Consider the following 18,262-nt stretch of genomic DNA (forward strand, 5'->3'; position numbering starts at 1 on the left):
TATTCGTTGAAAATATCGGATTCTTCGAGCATCGGATATCGACGTTCGAAAGAAACGCAGTTCTCTCAACAGCTTCCTATCTCTCGTCTTCTTAGCTTTTAAGAACTTCCAGCTGCGAAAAATATTCGATCTTTCGTCGCTGGGAAATTTTCCTAAAAATTGCAGCAGACCAAGTTAACGAGTCTGTTGCGGATATTTCATTTGAATTTATAGGTCGATAGAAGTTCATAACACGAAAGAACGTACCTACCTACGTACGTACGTACTTTGTTTTAAGTCGAATTAATTATATTCGTTGAAAATATCGGATTCTTCGAGCATCCGATATCGACGTTCGAAAGAAACGCAGTTCTCTCAACAGCTTCCTATCTCTCGTCTTCTTAGCTTTTAAGAACTTCCAGCTGCGAAAAATATTCGATCTTTCGTCGCTGAGAAATTTTCCTAAAAATTGCAGCAGACCAAGTTAAAGAGTCTGTTGCGGATATTTCATTTGAATTTATAGGTCGATAGAAGTTCATGACACGAAAGAACGTACCTACCTACGTACTTTGTTTTAACTCGAATTAATTATATTCGTTGAAAATATCGGATTCTTCGAGCATCGGATATCGACGTTCGAAAGAAACGCAGTTCTCTCAACAGCTTCCTATCTCTCGTCTTCTTAGCTTTTAAGAACTTCCAGCTGCGAAAAATATTCGATCTTTCGTCGCTGGGAAATTTTCCTAAAAATTTCAGCAGACCAAGTTAAAGAGTCTGTTGCGGATATTTCATTTGAATTTATAGGTCGATAGAAGTTCATGACACGAAAGAACGTACCTACGTACGTACGTACTTTGTTTTAACTCGAATTAATTATATTCGTTGAAAATATCGGATTCTTCGAGCATCGGATATCGACGTTCGAAAGAGACGCAGTTCTCTCAACAGCTTCCTATCTCTCGTCTTCTTAGCTTTTAAGAATTTCCAGCTGCGAAAAATATTCGATCTTTCGTCGCTGGGAAATTTTCCTAAAAATTGCAGCAGACCAAGTTAACGAGTCTGTTGCGGATATTTCATTTGAATTTATAGGTCGATAGAAGTTCATAACACGAAAGAACGTACCTACCTACGTACGTACGTACTTTGTTTTAAGTCGAATTAATTATATTCGTTGAAAATATCGGATTCTTCGAGCATCCGATATCGACGTTCGAAAGAAACGCAGTTCTCTCAACAGCTTCCTATCTCTCGTCTTCTTAGCTTTTAAGAACTTCCAGCTGCGAAAAATATTCGATCTTTCGTCGCTGGGAAATTTTCCTAAAAATTGCAGCAGACCAAGTTAACGAGTCTGTTGCGGATATTTCATTTGAATTTATAGGTCGATAGAAGTTCACGACAAATAATTCTCTTCCAATTTCTCTCAGCTCAATTTCATATCGACCATTGGAAGAGTTTAGAGTGTCGGAGTTTATCAAACGAGCCGATACGGAAATGTGTTTCATGTGTATTTTAGTTTTATCTTGCAACCGTCTTTTGTTTTAAGGCAAAAAATACGCCTGCCATTACCAGCTGACATATTTATTTTAACGTTTGCAAGCTTTGCAAATATACAGCGACGAGGTAGAAAGTTTTCTACGCCTTTGATATTCTTATAAAAATAATCAACAAACTAGGAAGCACTTGACTGTTTCTCTGAATCATTGGCGATTGGAAAGATCAATATCGTTTCGCTTATCGGGAATAAGGAGCTCGTGAAAATTGCAGTGGGATAATTGAACTTGGATCGAACGTGAACGATATCTCTGGTATTTTCCATTAACGAGATTGTCGTTGGCTTGGCAACTAAGCGATTGCGGGTTTTGTCATTGCCATCCAGTAACAAAATCCGCAATCACTTAGTTGCCGACCCAATAGAATAAAGAAACGCGTCAGATATGACCGCGAGAGAGAGAAATTTTCACGTGCAAGAAAATCCTGCGAATCGAGCTGCGTGGATCAACAGGAAGAAGAGAGAAATGACGTTGACGTAGGTCACGAGGATCGGTTAGAGTGCAACTTTTGTCGCGATTGATCGTTTCCGATCTGTAGGAAATTTTTGATTATCAACGTTGTTTTCTCACGAGTTTTATTTCCTACTAAAACAGAAGGATATAAGAAAGGCGAAACCGAATGGGAAAGGAGAATAAAACAGATATGAAGAAATCGAGGGAGGAAAAGAATTCACAAACTTTCGTGTGAACAGAAAGTTTCTATACGACGAGTGTTGCAATATCGCGATTATTTCGTGTGCCTGGCATGTAAATCACGATTCAATCCAGTTGTTAGATTCAGTAAGTGGTACAGAACAAAACTAGCTATGATTTGTACGTCCTCTGAATGGGAACACATTCTCAGAAATTATTCTACTTGTTTCTATGTGCCTTCTTGTTCAAAGAGATGCGAATGTTGTCAGTTAACGCAACAAGCTAACTGGAATATTGTCGATCTTCGGGTTAATTAGCCTATCGTCGCTATTTGCCAACGCGACGATCATTTCTCCTCTCGTTACGATCTTCAACTAATTTTCTGCCCATGGTATATTTGTAATTTTATATTTATTTCTAAAATAATATCGTCGTCGTATTATTTTCTCCGAAATGAATTATTAAAAATTCGACGACTTCGCCTGTAACGAGGCACCTACTTCTCGTTGGTAAAATGAGTCACAAAGTTTCAACGAACTCGTTTCAAATTCACCGACTACTGCCTTCTTTCGACACGAAAACACGAGATAGGAGGAAGGAAACGAGTTATCGTGGTATAAATGCAAATCGGACGAACGAGGGGCCAGAGCTTTGATCGATCGAACTGCTCGATCATCGAATCACCCGATCACGCGAACCTACCCTTAATTTATGCAACCGACCAACCACCGATGGATTAGAAATAGAAATACCAGTTTTATATTTGTAGGATCGAACTTCCATTTAATTCTACGTAACCAGCGCATAAGTATCGAGACATTTGGTAGACATTCGATGGAGAGATTGGTATTTTTGTGCTGTAATTTCCACGTTACGACGGAGGAACGTTTCTTTGCCTTTTGCTACGACTCGGATGATCACACGTTTTGTTAAAATTCGTACTAAAACAAAAATTGCATATTTTCGAAAAATTTCATGAAATCTACAGCGGTGGACGAAAGAATGTTTATAAAATAAGAGATAGGAGAAGACACGATAATTTAATAAAATGGATTTACGCTTGATGGCAGCAACGAACAATTATAATATATAACAGAGAGCAGATGATCGTTAGCGATTTTTAACATAAAAGTTACTGAAATTCATGGTATATCGATCGTAAACTTTTCTTCAACCGTCACTGTGTATAAACTTCTGGAACGCGCAGCGGAAGTGAAGTCTGTGTAAACTTCGGAATATGAAACATCTGAACGTCGAAGGAAAAACTTCAAGTCGATTTTGTCTACGTATAATCGCCTTTCGTTCATTTCTCACTATTCGTCTTTTATTTATACGAAATAATATAAATTGTTATCTTCATCGATATCGCTATATATCGTTCAGATGAAATAGAAAAATTGAATGAAAGTATCGAATTCGTAGAACCGTTTCTGAATTCTACACACGAAAATGATGAAACATTAACAAACTGTCTGCGTATCTTCGCGAGACGCGTCCAAAATGAGCTGCTTGCGTACGAACACAAGATTGCACACGTTTTATCACTGATTCCAGTTGTTTACAAGAATATACCATACAAGATCCGCCGCGAAGTATCGTTTGTAAATATGCGAATTCGTTAAAACACTTTGACTGCCACCTTGATTATCGTATCACCGGCCACGGTTTCTCCTGTGAAGCCACTGAGTTCATTGGTGACCGGAGCGCTCAACTTCTTCCAATTGTAAAAATTACTTGCAAGATCTGGCGTATCTACGTGGACGAAGAGAAACCTAATTCGTAAATCGTGTTCGAGTATGTTGATTAATTACGCCAACGTGTTTGGACATTTACCAGAGAACAGTTTGACGCGTGTATTGTATGCGCTGCGCATTTTGAAATTTATCAGCACCGCGACGAGATTTAACGACACGAGTGTCGCGATTATGTTGGTCAAATTTGAAAGCGATCTGCATATGTATATAGAAATTACACTATATCGTGACTAAGTTAGGATATAGAAGATATAGAAGATATCCGTTGGAAATATATATTTAGTAAAAAAAGTTAGTATGCAGCATGATTAGCCATCTCAAGCGTAGCATTGAAGTTTATTAACATTTTGACTGCCACGGTGGTCATTGGTGACCGGAGCGCTTCAACTTTTTACAATTGTAAAAATTGTATGAAAATTGACAGTTAGGGCATTTTGGATACAACCGATAAATAGAAGATACTTTGAAATAAAAAGTGCCCCATTGAACGATTAACATTTTTATTAGAACATTGATAAAAAAATGAGAATAAATCCTGCATCTAAAGGTGCACTGTGTTTGCATCCATATGTTTGAAGGGTAATCTACGAATATTATTATAAACACAGCTTAGAAAATAATCGTAAATGCTGCTTTATAATCGTATAATTGAAGTTAGAAGTGTGCACATACTTTGTCATTATATATGCAATGACCAAATACTGTTTATTAATATCTTCTACACGTTTCAGCAATAAATTCTGCACGTTTTGCTTGCGACGAAACAACGAATGCGAATGGTTTGTTGAAACAAACGAAGCCTCGTTATAATACGTCGCTATCAACTGTTAGCAAGGCGTGACGGTGGTCACCCGTGACCACCAACAAGATAAACGGTCCATCGGGGAAGAATGTTGTCTTACATCGTCAATTTATTATTATTTTGCCATTATATGCTTTGAATAATAAAAATACTCCCGTGGCTTCCTCAGCGAAACATGTGATTTCGGCGGTCAAAGCGTTAATTCGACAATTTCCATCTTTCGATAGAATCGTCGCAACATAAAACACGTTATAAATTGGAAAACAGAAGGAAAAGCAGACTTTTTTCTCCTCCTTCCACGCGCAAAATCTATCGCCGAAGAACGGTTCTCCGATACTACGGTACACCCCATATATAATACACATATATATAATATACGTTTATACATTTCAACGCATTTGCAAAAATTTGGAAGTATCGAGATACTGGAATACTCGTAGTAGCATTTATCGACAGTCGTGCATTAAGGAATACCACGGCAGAAACGAATCTCGCGAACGTTACGCTCAGAAGAACAACTTTTACCGATCCCTCTAGATCCGTAATCGACGATAATAAAGAGATTTACGAGAGATCGCGCTCTCGCGATAAACATCCAGATATACAATCGGCTGGTTTCGCGGTAAATTAACGATGCAGAAAGTCGAGAAGAAAGAGAGAAAATAGCGAATAAACGACACGTTATATGCAACCTTTCCTCGGACAACGATCGAGTTGGGCTTTATCCTTGAAGAAGCTCGTGGCAACCAGGAGCATTGGAGGACCTAACTCGAAGCTGGATCGGCAAGACGGAAAGTCGAAAAACTAGTTTGATAAGCAATTAACGCTGCGAGATTACCCCGTACAGTATGCTGGAATGTGGTATGTACCTGCTGTTGAACAGAAGATATTTCTCTTACCGTGGAAGCTTCGGAGAAGGGCGAACAGTCGCGAGTCCTGATAAAACTGTCTCAAGCTGTTGGTACTTCCCTGTTTGCAGCGCGAACCGAACAGAGACAAGGGCTAATTCGAAATGAACGATAAGACTGGGATTTGGTGTGGCTGGTTCGCTCTGATTACGCGAGGAAAACACACCGGATAAGTAGGATGCGCGATAACGCTTATCACATTGCGGTTTTACGTTTCTGTTTGTCGTGGGAAAGCCGCGATCTCTGTTGTCGCGATGACGATCGATCGAATGATTCATAATCCTCTGTCTGCAACAGCTTCTCTTAATTACCACTGCTTTTACCACTTTCTTCGCTCAGAAGCATGCGTGTACTTACTTGGAAAGCGGATGAATTGACTGATAAGGATGGAGAAATCTGGAAAATTTGCGATATCGTAATTGCGAATAATGAGAATGTTTGTCTGCGAGAAAAAGCAGTTCTTGTGAGAAGAGCATGACGAATAAGTCTTCTGCGTTATTAGTGCAAACGAATATCGCGATACGCTGAAATATTCTTTTTCGTTCGTTTCGATGATTCCGAGGTTTGAACGATCTTGAAAATTACGCAATACGTCGAATAATCGTTTGAACGTTACTACCGATCCTCCGTAGACAAATAGCGTGGTAACAAGCTACGCCAAGTTTCGCTCTTAAATCCCTTCCCTTGAGATGTTTTTTCAAACAGTTAGCTCAACGAGTAACTACATTAATATCTATTCATCGTATCTATTAATATCTGTTGATGATGCAAGTATCAGATAATAATTTTTCAATCTTTTGAAAGTCTAGAATAGTAAGACAAATTGTACATATATGGACATAAACGTTGCAGAGGTTGCTGATAATCTTCCGATACTGATATTTTCAGTTCAGTCTAACAGAAGATAATGAAGAAATAACGATCGACGAATAATTTCGTAAAGTTTCGTTCGATTTGCCGATCGATATCGAAATATGAAAAGATACGGTTTAATAATCTCTGCATGAACCGATAGCAAGATTCTTAGAACAATGGAAAATAACTAAAAAAATAACATTCCAAAAATAGTTTCGTGCACTTTGGTCGATCGACCGGTACGATTTGTCGCAACCTCGTACAACCGACGCCATCGTTTGTAGCGATGCTCGTTACTCATCGTTTCGTGCAACTCTCGGAGACAAGTATGATGAAGCGAAACAAGTTGATGTCTCGTTATAATCAGCTTTTTCACGATTTAGGATCCGTCAGAGGTCGTCATCCGATCTAAAAATAACGCGAAACCATCTTGTTTCGTGTGATATCATCCCCTAGGTTCGCGATCCACTTTGCATAAGCGATGAGTTTCAATTAACCGTTGATCTCGACGGGCGTTGTTCGTTATTCCCGACATCGACCGAGCGATTATAGTCATCGATGCGACATGATTCCAGCTACCTGTATACTTGTTCGCTAACGACTGAAACTAATCGTCGAGTTGGATGGATTGCTGGTTGAAGCTAATAGATTTTAACGAGCTGGGATTAGGCGAAGCGTGGAAAGACTAATGTCGCAGGTACGTACCTGCGGGGCAAAGTTAGGCGATCGAGTCATCTAGATTTTCTCGGATAATGATTCATTAGCTAATAATATTCGTGAACTAGTACGAGCAGCTTGTTTTACCATCGACCGATTCGTATAATTAAAGAAATTACCATCGACGATGATAAATTGGAATTTGTAAAGCACTTTTGCTAGCACACGTCGAATTGCGTAAGAAGATGCAAAGAAGTGGTACATTTTCAACTATTTTCCGCGTAATCGTTGGATTCTAAATTTACGGGTCATCGACCATCAGCCTAGTTGCACGCGAAGAGAATGATTTTGCAACCCTCGAGGACAGGACTCGTTCTAACTCTTTGTGGCGGCACTCGGCAGCAAAATACCACCGCTCGACATTAACCAGCGTCGGACGACGGCAGTGCAGTGGTTAGCGCCTTAAATTACGAACGTTCGGAATCCGGGTTCAACTCCCAGCGACCGGAATCCTATTTTTCTTCCGCGGCATCAAAAATGAGAAGAAAAATGCACAGTACCTCAGCAGCGACATTGGCTACCCGCAGCAGAGGAACCTCTACACTCTACACACGAGCCAATAGCGCACTATCACTGCAACTATCCCGGCAAGCGGGCTACTACAAACAAATAATACCCACCTCTTTCCGTAAAATAACGCAAATGAGTTGAAAATGAACAATCGAGGAAATTATCTCGTTGTGCTGCAGGTTTCCTGCGTTCCTGGTATCGAACACAGAAATATATATATCTTCGATTTCTTATAAGAAATAAATATTAATAATTGCATTTTATATACGTACGATGAAAGTACCTAAGACATATGATAATTAATTGTACGATATTTAAAATCTTTATTGTATTGGGTTCTGCTGTTTAACTCTTCTGTACCGTTTATTGAGTTGGCAACTAAGTGATTGCGGATTTTGTCATTAGATTATATTGACAAAATCCGTAATCTCTTAGTTGCCAACCCAACAGACGGTATATTCGACGATTCGACTTTCTCTCTGGGACGTAGTTAAAGGGTTAAAACATCTCTCAAAGGAGATGATATAAGCCGCTAATAGCACTAATTAATTAACAAGGAAGCTAATTACACTTACATAGAGTGAGTTCGTTCCACTCATATAAACTAGGTTAATACTCGTATAAACTATACAAAAAGACTGACACGTAGCAATTTGTAGAGGATCTTCGATAATTTATTCGATAATACGTACCGACCTACATGAGCCTCTTATTACAAGCCGGATATCTAAAATATTATACTCGAGTAGTTCGTTAACCTTGTCCAACGTCGCGTGATTGAAAAGCTACGTACAATCCTATTTTATTTATCATCGTGCTGTTCTACTTTGTTTCTATATTATTGCACCAGCATCGAGTAGTCTGTCCTAATTCCTGCAGCGAATTGGAAATTTTGTGTTTATAAGCATAAACATTGTTTTACTACGTAAAATTGCTATTATATTGGGTTGGCAACCAAGTGATTGCGGATTTTGTCATTAGGCGGTATTGATAAATCCGCAATCACTTAGTTGTCAACAGAATAAATAGAAGACTAGAGAATTTCCATTGAAAAAAAAAAAAAATGATTTCTAGAATTTTACCTAACAAAACTTCACTTAATACCATCGTTACTTACTACTTTTCATCGTCGAAGACAGACAGCACTTAGTCTAATACTTAAATTGTTATTGTTAAATTTTATTTTATTGTTATTGTTATTGTTATTGTTAAATGTTACACTTGTACGTAAATTCAACCTAAACACGTAGTTGTTTTGACGTAGTTCGGATGGATCGATGTATAGCAGCTATGAACATTAAAACATTTACGTATTTCGCGTAATTTGTGATTATTTAATTAGAATCATTAGTGAAACGATTAATCAGTCAGAATTTCGTATTCAAGTCGGATTAAAATTCGGTATATTCGATAGAAATTTGTAAAACCTACATCGATACAACGAATAAACAACCGTGTCCCACCTTACGATCCTTTATCTAAACCTCGTGGAAAAATCTGCAACTAGACAGCATATTCTAACAAGTACAACGAATCAAACAGCAACAATAATACCACGAATCTAACGATATGAATATTAAAATTGTTTAAAGTAGTAATTGAGCGCCTCGGTGAATGAACGTAAACTGTGAATGAATATGAATATAGTTCAAGAATATAGGTCGTAGCTATGAATATAGCACAAGGACAACGTAAACATAAGGATACCGCTTTACCACCATCCTTGTTTTTTATACGTTAAATTTCGCAAATTAAAATTGCAATAATACCTTATCGGTTAATATTACAACTTTAATTTTTTCTGGGCGACGTACAGCTGGATCGACTAGTGTGTTAAAAAGAATGTAATTCCATTTGAGCTTATTAAAAGTTAAAATGATACTTTATTGGCTAATATTGCAATTTTTACTTTTCCTGGCCGACACGTAGCTGGACCGAGTAGTGCGTTAAAAAGAATGTAATTCCATTTAAACTTGTTTCTGAAATATTTTCTAACATTATCAAAAGCAAGACACTCTACGCATAGATTTCTTGCGGTTCAAATTTCCAAACGGTGTAATTCTTAAATAATTCAACAGTTCTTAAATAATTATTATGTGCCTTGAAAATTGAAATAACACCTCATTGGATAATATTGCAATTTTAATTTTTCCTGACCGACGTGCAGCTGGATCGACTCGTGTGTTAAAAAGTATTTAATTCATTTAAAGTTGTTTCTGAAATATTTTCTAATATTATCAAAATCAAGACACTCTATGTATAGACTTCTTGCGGTTTAAACTTCCAAATGGGGTAATCGAACAATTTTCAAATAATTCTTATGTGCCTTAAAAATTGCAACAATACCTTATCGGTTAATATTGCAATTTTAATTTTTCCTGGGCGAAGTGCAGCTGAATGGAGTAGTGTGTTAAAAAGAATATAATTCCATTTAAACTTGTTCCTGAAATATTTTTTAATATTATCAAAAGCAAGACAATGTATGTATAGATTTCTTTCAGTTCAAACTTCCAAACGGGGCAATTCTTAAAGAATTGGACAGTTCTTAAATAATTATTATGTGCCTTGAAAGTTGAAATGATACTTTATTGGCTAATATTGCAATTTTAATTTTTCCTGGGCGAAGTGCAGCTGAATGGAGTAATGTGTTAAAAAGAATGTAATTCCATTTAAACTTGTTCCTGAAATATTTTCTAATATTATCAAAAGCAAGACAATGTATGTATAGATTTCTTGTGGTTCAAACTTCCAAATGGGGTAATCGAACAATTCTTAAATAATTCTTGTGTGCCTTGAAATTTGAAATAATACTTTATCGGCTAATATTGTAACTTATTTTTCCTGGGCGATATGCAGCTGGATCGAGTAGTGTGTTAAAAAGAATGTAATTCCATTTAAGCTTGTTTCTGAAATATTTTCTAACATTATCAAAAGCAAGACACTCTATGTATAGATTTCTAGCGGTTCAAACTTTCAAATGGGGTAATCGAACAATTTTCAAATAATTCTTATGTGCCTTAAAAATTGCAACAATACCTTTTCTAACGTTATCAAAAGCAAGACACTCTATTTTTATTATTATTATTATTTTATTTTGGTTTTTTACAATTTGTCCTTATGGACATTTGGTAAAGTGTTATATCTTATTGGTGAAAAAAATAAAATAAAAATAAATATAGCATGTGGGTGGCTACCCCTAGCGGAGTACCAGCTTCGTTTTTTCTAAATTATATCTTTTATGTGCAAGACACTCTATGTATAGATTTCTTGCGATTCAAACTTCCAAACGGGGCAATTCTTAAAGAAACGAACAATTGTCAAATAATTCTTACGTGTCTTATTGTTCGCAAGTGTGCTGATACTTGCGAACGAGGGTGTACGAGAGTCGAATCCGATGAAAACGAAATGACGTAAATCGCGAGAGGTTGTGTCGACGGGGAACAATGCGGATCGTTGTTGATCGAAACGAGTCGACTCGAATCGCGGCCTAGTCGAAGTAGGACGATAGTCTTTCGAAAAATAATAAACCACTCATCGATGCACCGTTAGTAAACGTCGTAAATGACCAAATGTAGAGGCAAGGTTTTATAGAACGATTTAGCATATAAAAGAGCGCGAAACGGGGAAAAGAAAACCGGATCTCACGGACTTTGATGCGAACGGCATCGACAACAAAAAGGCCGGAATAAAGCGTCGTTTAAACGCGTGTATACGGATATGAGAGTAACGCGTTGTGTTCTCTGGTAACTGCGGATAATTGCCACGGTGAAAATTTCACGCGATCATCCGTAGGGAATGTACGAGGTTCCACGAAGGCCTAACGATGCCACCGTAATTAGAACGGGTCGTTCTATCGCGTTAAATTGCTGGTAAGACGCGCAAGGACGCGGGAAAACGAGTCGTTTAGCATACAATGATAAAAATTCCGATCGACCGCCAGGTAATTAGATAAGAATCTTTCTCCGTCTGATTGGACGATGTCGATGACGAAGCTACGTTTAACTCAGCTAACAGGCGAATTAAATAATTTAATCCGACTATCGCGCGTTAACGTACGTGGAGAAGCTAATCGTCGCTTTGACTCGAACCGAATCGAACTGGATCAAAAGTTGCTCCGTGACACAGGGTTCAAGCGTACCGAGCTAACCGAGAAATGCTTTCCATACCGAGAACTTGCCTCGACGTACAGCAATTTCTTCTGCGGAGAAAATTCAAGCTGAAAGGATGTGATCGACGTTTCAAAGTTCTTGCGTTCGTTCGACGTCGAATGGCAAGAACCGATTCTCACATTCTGCATCGATATACGTATAGTTTGAATTAATTTATAATAATTGTTACAAATGAACTGTTTGCTTTTTCGTGTGTCAGCGTTTAACGCTTTCGTCGAGAAACTCTTGCTTCGTCTATTCTCTTGATTTGTGAACACATATTCGTGAGTGTTGGAAAAAATTCCATCAATGACGCACGAGTATGTGCGTTCTCCTCGTGTACGTTCGAGAAATTCAAAATATCTTTCGACAAAAACGCGTGCTTCTAATGTTGACAGTTTTTCTTCTCGTTGTTCTTTCGCGATCTTCCTTAAGAGATCGAAAGCCACGAACCATTTTGTTCGTTCCGATCTGTGCGCTATTTTTACGTTTTTATCATCGCTAAAGCAATTGTATTATTAAAGCAGGTTAATAATAAAAAATTCTTAAACGTCGAAAAGAATCGAAAACAGAAGGAACGTCGAAGCGAAAATTTTCGAGTGCAGGAGAAGCTTCCCTCGTAAATTTTTTTTTTTTATTTTATTTTGATTTTTTACAATTTGTCCTTATGGACATTTGGTAAAGTGTTACATCTTATTGGTGAAAAAAAATAAAATGAAAATAAATATAGCATGTGGGTGGCTACCCCCAGCGGGTGCCAGCTTCGTTTTTTCTAAGTTATATCCTTTATGAGCCCTCGTAAATTAAACGCGTTTTGGTGGAACGTGAAACGTGTACAGATAAGAACAAGCGAGAATTATGTATCTTCGGTTTTATGATAGGGAAGCCAACGCGGGTTAACGCGATCCTGCCAGACGCATTAGTCTAACTGCTAAGCGCTAGGCGTAATAAATGTCTTAAAAACGTTTATCTAGATAGCAGAGTTCGCAGTTTGGTGAATCAGACTCGGGGTGGGTTTTCCAGATTTTGTCCCGATGAGTAATCCACCGTTTCCAAAGACCCCCTTTGCTATCCAACTAACCGTTAACGTGTGCATAAATAAAACAACAGAGTTCGAAGCAACGGCTACCGTTTTCCATCGAATAGGTGGTTAACATTCGCCAAAGATGTACAGTAAATCACTCGTAAATATTCGTATTCCCCTAATCCATCACTTTGAACGATTCATATTTTTCTATGACACAACTGCGAAGAATCCTTTCTTCAACGAGGTTTATATCGATCGAAAGCTTTGTTATTGCGATACGTATTCTCGTTGGTAAGAATTTTGGAGTTTGTATGGTAAAAAATATGAACTGTTTAAAATTAAGGGACTTTCTGTCATTACCTGTATTTATTGCACTATTCGTACAATTTCAATGTTTAACGCGATACAACGATGAAGTTAGGAAGGAAAGGATCTGTAAAAATGTTATTCCTTGTAATGAATAATTGTCAGCGTGGAATATGGTAAGATGATAAAAGTAGGTTTTAAAAGTTAATGACAAGATCGACGTTGGTAATTATATACCTGCTGTCAAATTACACGAAATTGCTGCCTTATCTTTGAGTTATTTCATTTGTAAATTACGAGTCGTATAAAGAAGCCTGTTTCATCGATTGGAACGGTAGGGCGGATAATTTAAGCTTATATTCCGTTGATTCCATAAAAGGACAATAAATAGCGCTTTTAATCGCCAATTAAACGTTTGATAAGGCTGAAACGTTGTTAACGCAAGTCGATCAAAACGGTCGATCAGAATGCGAAACAAAATTTCAGCTCCTTTCCGTTCGTATTCGTTTCATTGGACAGTAGGAATTACCAACCGATACGCAAGATATAATATTCTGGTGACGACATGTTGCCAAGATATCTTGGTCGTAAGATATTATTATCGTTGATTACGAAATGTTATTATGCTTCGCGTCGCTTGACAATCGTCGTTTTACGTTACCGTACGACGATAGGTAAGAAGAAAGAGGAAAAAGATAGCAAGGTAAAAAATATGCATCGCGAGTAACAAATAATAAACAAAGAAGTTAATAATAGACGGTAAAATACACGACGATATGTGAAAACTTGGGTAATCAGGATTTGATCCTGGATAATCCTGACGGTTAATCAGGATCTTTCATTTTAAACCAATCCACGTGTATCAAACCTACCAAATTGAAACGTAGACGTTCTTTCTGCGCTAAAAGACCTACCCCCTACCTCGGAACCCCACTCAGAAACTTAATTCCAATCGCCAGTGCTAATCTTTCCAATTTCAAAACCATCTGCGCACATATCAAACCCCTCGAGTTGAAACCAAATACTCGTTCCTGTTCAAAAACCTACCCTTTTCCTCAGAATCTTACCAGACCAAAGATGCGCGCAAAGATTTCTTTCCAACTACCATCCAACGATCGTTTCTATAATTTTACAACCTACGTATATCGAAGCCTCTCCGAGCGTTCGAACCAAAACGTCCATCTTCTTGTACAAACCTACCCTCGTCTCTCGCAGAGGATCTCGCTGCCCTAGGAACGGGCCAAAAAATCGTTAATATTTTAACAATAAGCAAGGATTCGATGGATTCGAGGCGATTATATTTGTACGTTTCGTTAGACAGAAGAGAGATTCTGTCCTTGGCTGGTACGTCTCCCTAATGTTCCCTCCGCCGAATGCGAGTCGTGTTCGTGCGTTTATATGGGGTGGCGCGATTTCTGCTGCTGACGTCACTCCTTTCCCAGGACAAAGCTCCTGCCGAGACGAGGGTGCGTTTATATGTCCGAGAACATAGACAGACAAACAGAGAGAGAGAGAGGGGGGAGAGAGAGAGAGAGACGGTGCCGTTGAACGGCGCCAGGCGTCGAGACGCTTCTCAAACTCTCGCAACACAAAACGTTCGTCAGCCCCCGTATAATGCTACAACTTTGGCTTCCTTTCGCCAACAACTCCTTTCTCTATCTTCCTTCTTCCTTCCTATCCTCCCCTCCTCCTTCCGATTCTTTCTTTCTCCTTTTTCCACCCTTCAAACCGTCTCGTATCCACCTATCCTATTTTGCCCTTTATTTTCCATCGATCCACCCCTCTCCCTTTGTTTCGCCCATTCTCCTCTTCTTTTCGTTTGTCTATCCCCGTTTCGTAATCCCCGTGGAGCCTCTGTTCATCTTCCTCATCCGACAAGCAGACTTTTTCCCTTTTTTCTTCTCGTTTCGTGCGTTTGTTTTTCGCTTGTCCTCGCGTGAACTTTCGCCGTGCGTGAGAATTCGTGAGACGTTACCCGGCTGCGTCGCAACGCGTCGATCGAATGCGACTTTCTGTAAAAGTTGGCGCTTGTAGAGGGATGCTGGAGTTGCTATATGGGCGAATCCGAAGATTCGTAGAGTTGTTTGCTGCTTTTGCTACGCTATTCCGATGTGACGAGAGTAACGAGGCTTTGTAGTTCCTTCCTATTCAGATGTCTTTTCTTTTAAGGATTCTTTTTTTAAGGATAATCAGACGAAATTCGACGTTATATTTTTATCTTGGATCTCATCGTACAAGATGTTCTTGAAATGGGATTCCGTGGATAATACGGTGAGATCGAATGTTAGAGTCGCATGGTGCGAAATGTACGTACACGAGGAGTTCTTGTGAAGCCGAAATTTAACAAATACATAGCGAGATGAAATTCGATGGATATTACATTTTCATTTTGAATTTCATCGTACAAGATGTTCTGGAAACTGGGATTCCGTGGATAATACGGTGAGATCGAATGTTAGAATCGCATGGTGCGAAATGTACGTACACGAGGAGTTCCTGTGAAGCCAAAATTTAACAAATACATAAAATTCGATGAGTATTGGATTTTCATGTTGCATTAAATTGTACGAGATATGGCTTGCAAACAGAATTTGTAGAAATTTATGTTTCTATGGGCGTAACCGAAGGAACGGAATACAAAATGGGGATTCGTTTTACCTACTAAATACATAACGTAAGGAATATTTTCCTTTGAATACTTTATATACATATATTTGCATATTACGTATACTTTTAGCACCTTTAAATTTCCCACGAATGCACAAAGATTCGCGGTTTACATATTCATAAATATCTCCTCGTTCATTTTAAAAACAAGTTCTTTATTACGATCCAACCTGCAATTCCTTAACTGAGAAGTTTTCTTTCAGTTTGCCAGTAAAAATCATCACGTAAATTTGTTTATAATAAAAGAAAACAACAATTAACGACGAAAGTGGCCGTATTGCAGTGTAAGACGTATAACTTAAATTTGTAATAAATCAATGGCCAAATGGCACGAGTATCGACTGTACTAAATACCACAGTATTTCTATCGATTAAATATTAAAAAGTAAATTTGTTACGATATCAAATTATCGCAAAGAAGAATCACTTCTTTCCTAATCGTCACATCTTTCGATAAATATATAAAATAGCTCGGCAAGCGTTAACGATCGATAATTATACTCGCAGAAAATAGCTTAAGAGACGATTCTGTACCATCAAACAACGCAGCACATTATTTCGTATAAAAGAAGAAATAACGTTGGAATATAACGATATTTCACGCATAGGCACAATACCTTTACACAGGCACCAACACAGGAATTTGAACAGAACACTTACACAGGTCATACTCGTTACTGTATAGAGAGTGGGGTTCAAAATATTTAAGGGATCATGGGTCACTACCTACGTCTAGTCTGAGAGTAACTGGCCGACAATCAACAATCTCCATACGTTGTTAATTATATCACTCGCTGATATACATTTGGTTCTGTAGTTCTGTTTAATAAATACCACCGAATATTATTTTAACATAAACATCGTGTCTTCCACAGATTATTAATCTTAACTTTAAGATTAAATTCTAACAAATAATCCTACCGAATGTATACAATTTAACATCTAGCCCGATATCCAATCAAAAATAACTTCAACGTCCACGTTACAACCAAAGTATCGTACTAAAACAATCTCGTTCATAGTTTACAGAGAGCATTGAGTTCGATGTAAGGAAGAGTCAGCTTCGCTTATTACAGCTGCAAACTATTGATCAGAACATCCAGCTTCCACGGTCTGTCGTTCCACTTAGCCGATATTAAATACTCGTATTAAATATCCATACGAATCACCAGCTGCGAGATTTTCTCCCCAATAAAGAAGACATCTCGTAGATGTAGACGATGGAAAATCCATCGAATTCGAGAACGTCTCATCGAACTGGATGCAATCGTTGGGGGTTGGTTTTTATCCTAGCAACACGCGAGGGAGCCGACTGGCGTTGGCGAGCGTCGAGACGCTTTTCAGACTGTCGCAGTAAAACGTCCGCCAGCCCCTATCTAATATAACCATCCAGTCGTTCCCCAGGATTCGCTATATTTGCATGAGAACGCCATTTGCCGCGTAGGTTGTCCATCGACGAGCGTCATCCGCGTAAAAATACATTTTTCTTCGAATCTCAAACCCTTTCTTTCTTCTATTCTTTCCTTGTTTCGGGAACTCTGATCAAATTATCGAAATACAGAGAGTTACTCGAAATTTTTTAAGTAAATTTGAGAAAATCGTTGGATTAATTCATCGAGGTCACGTTAATGAATTTTAGCTGCAGAGACGATTAACTATTTTCTTATCACTGTTTCTCCTTCCGCTTAGATCGTAGAATTTTATAGTTTTTCAAAAGCTTCGAGAAGTCGGAGTATTTATAACAACGTGACACACCATCCTTTCTTAAATCACGCAAATTTTTCTACTCCTCCGTGTTTTATCTCGACAATAAAATACAAGTAGGCTACTTTATATACATTTTTCAACGATGTCGCAGCCGTACAATTTACGCGTTACTTCGCTGCTCGATTTGACGATTCTTACTCCAAATCCACTCGAGAGTATCACAAACGATGAACGTACAGAATAGAAGAAGCTCGTGACGCTACTCGATTCGAATTTGATTTTACAAAGATGCCGCGTTATCACACGATTGTTATTAAACGCGATACCGTGACAGTCGATCGCGAAAATCTGCGCCAACGTATCTACGAAATACGTACTTTGTAAACGTCAGGCAATTTCAACGAAAGCGTATGTGTAATTCAGCTTCGATCGGAATCTGAAAGGCAAGAAAGCTGCCTGTGTAGCGGCCGAGCTATGGACGACGTTCCGATCGATCGATTTGCGTGCTTCGAAAATGGTAATTACAAGAGGATCGTGAGCATAAACGTAAGCGTAACGATAACCCATTTACCCACTTGGAACTGGCATCGGGAAAAATTCGCGCGTAAAACCGTACTAAATAAGAAGCATGGTCGAATAACAGCAATAATGTTCGCAGCTAACGCAGTCTTACGCGAGTTAAGCGGTCGTAAATAAAGG

The 18,262-nt window shown here is 38.4% G+C and overlaps 1 protein-coding gene across 8 annotated transcripts in view; it reads right to left on the reverse strand.

The window, feature by feature from the left end:
• LOC132916255 (F-actin-monooxygenase Mical) overlaps positions 1–18,262 on the reverse strand; it is a 116,197-nt gene that overhangs the window by 52,641 nt on the left and 45,294 nt on the right. Inside the window, exon 1 of one of the 8 annotated variants that reach the window (XM_060976092.1) lies at positions 5,618–5,752. The exons of the other annotated variants lie outside the window; for them this stretch is intronic. The gene's annotated coding sequence lies outside the window, so the exon portion shown is untranslated. Of the gene's footprint in view, positions 1–5,617; positions 5,753–18,262 lie in introns of those variants that run through there. 8 annotated transcript variants of the gene reach the window in all.

This window comes from Bombus pascuorum, chromosome 2 (genome assembly GCF_905332965.1).
Source record: "Bombus pascuorum chromosome 2, iyBomPasc1.1, whole genome shotgun sequence".
Classification (NCBI taxonomy): Eukaryota; Metazoa; Arthropoda; class Insecta; order Hymenoptera; family Apidae; genus Bombus; species Bombus pascuorum.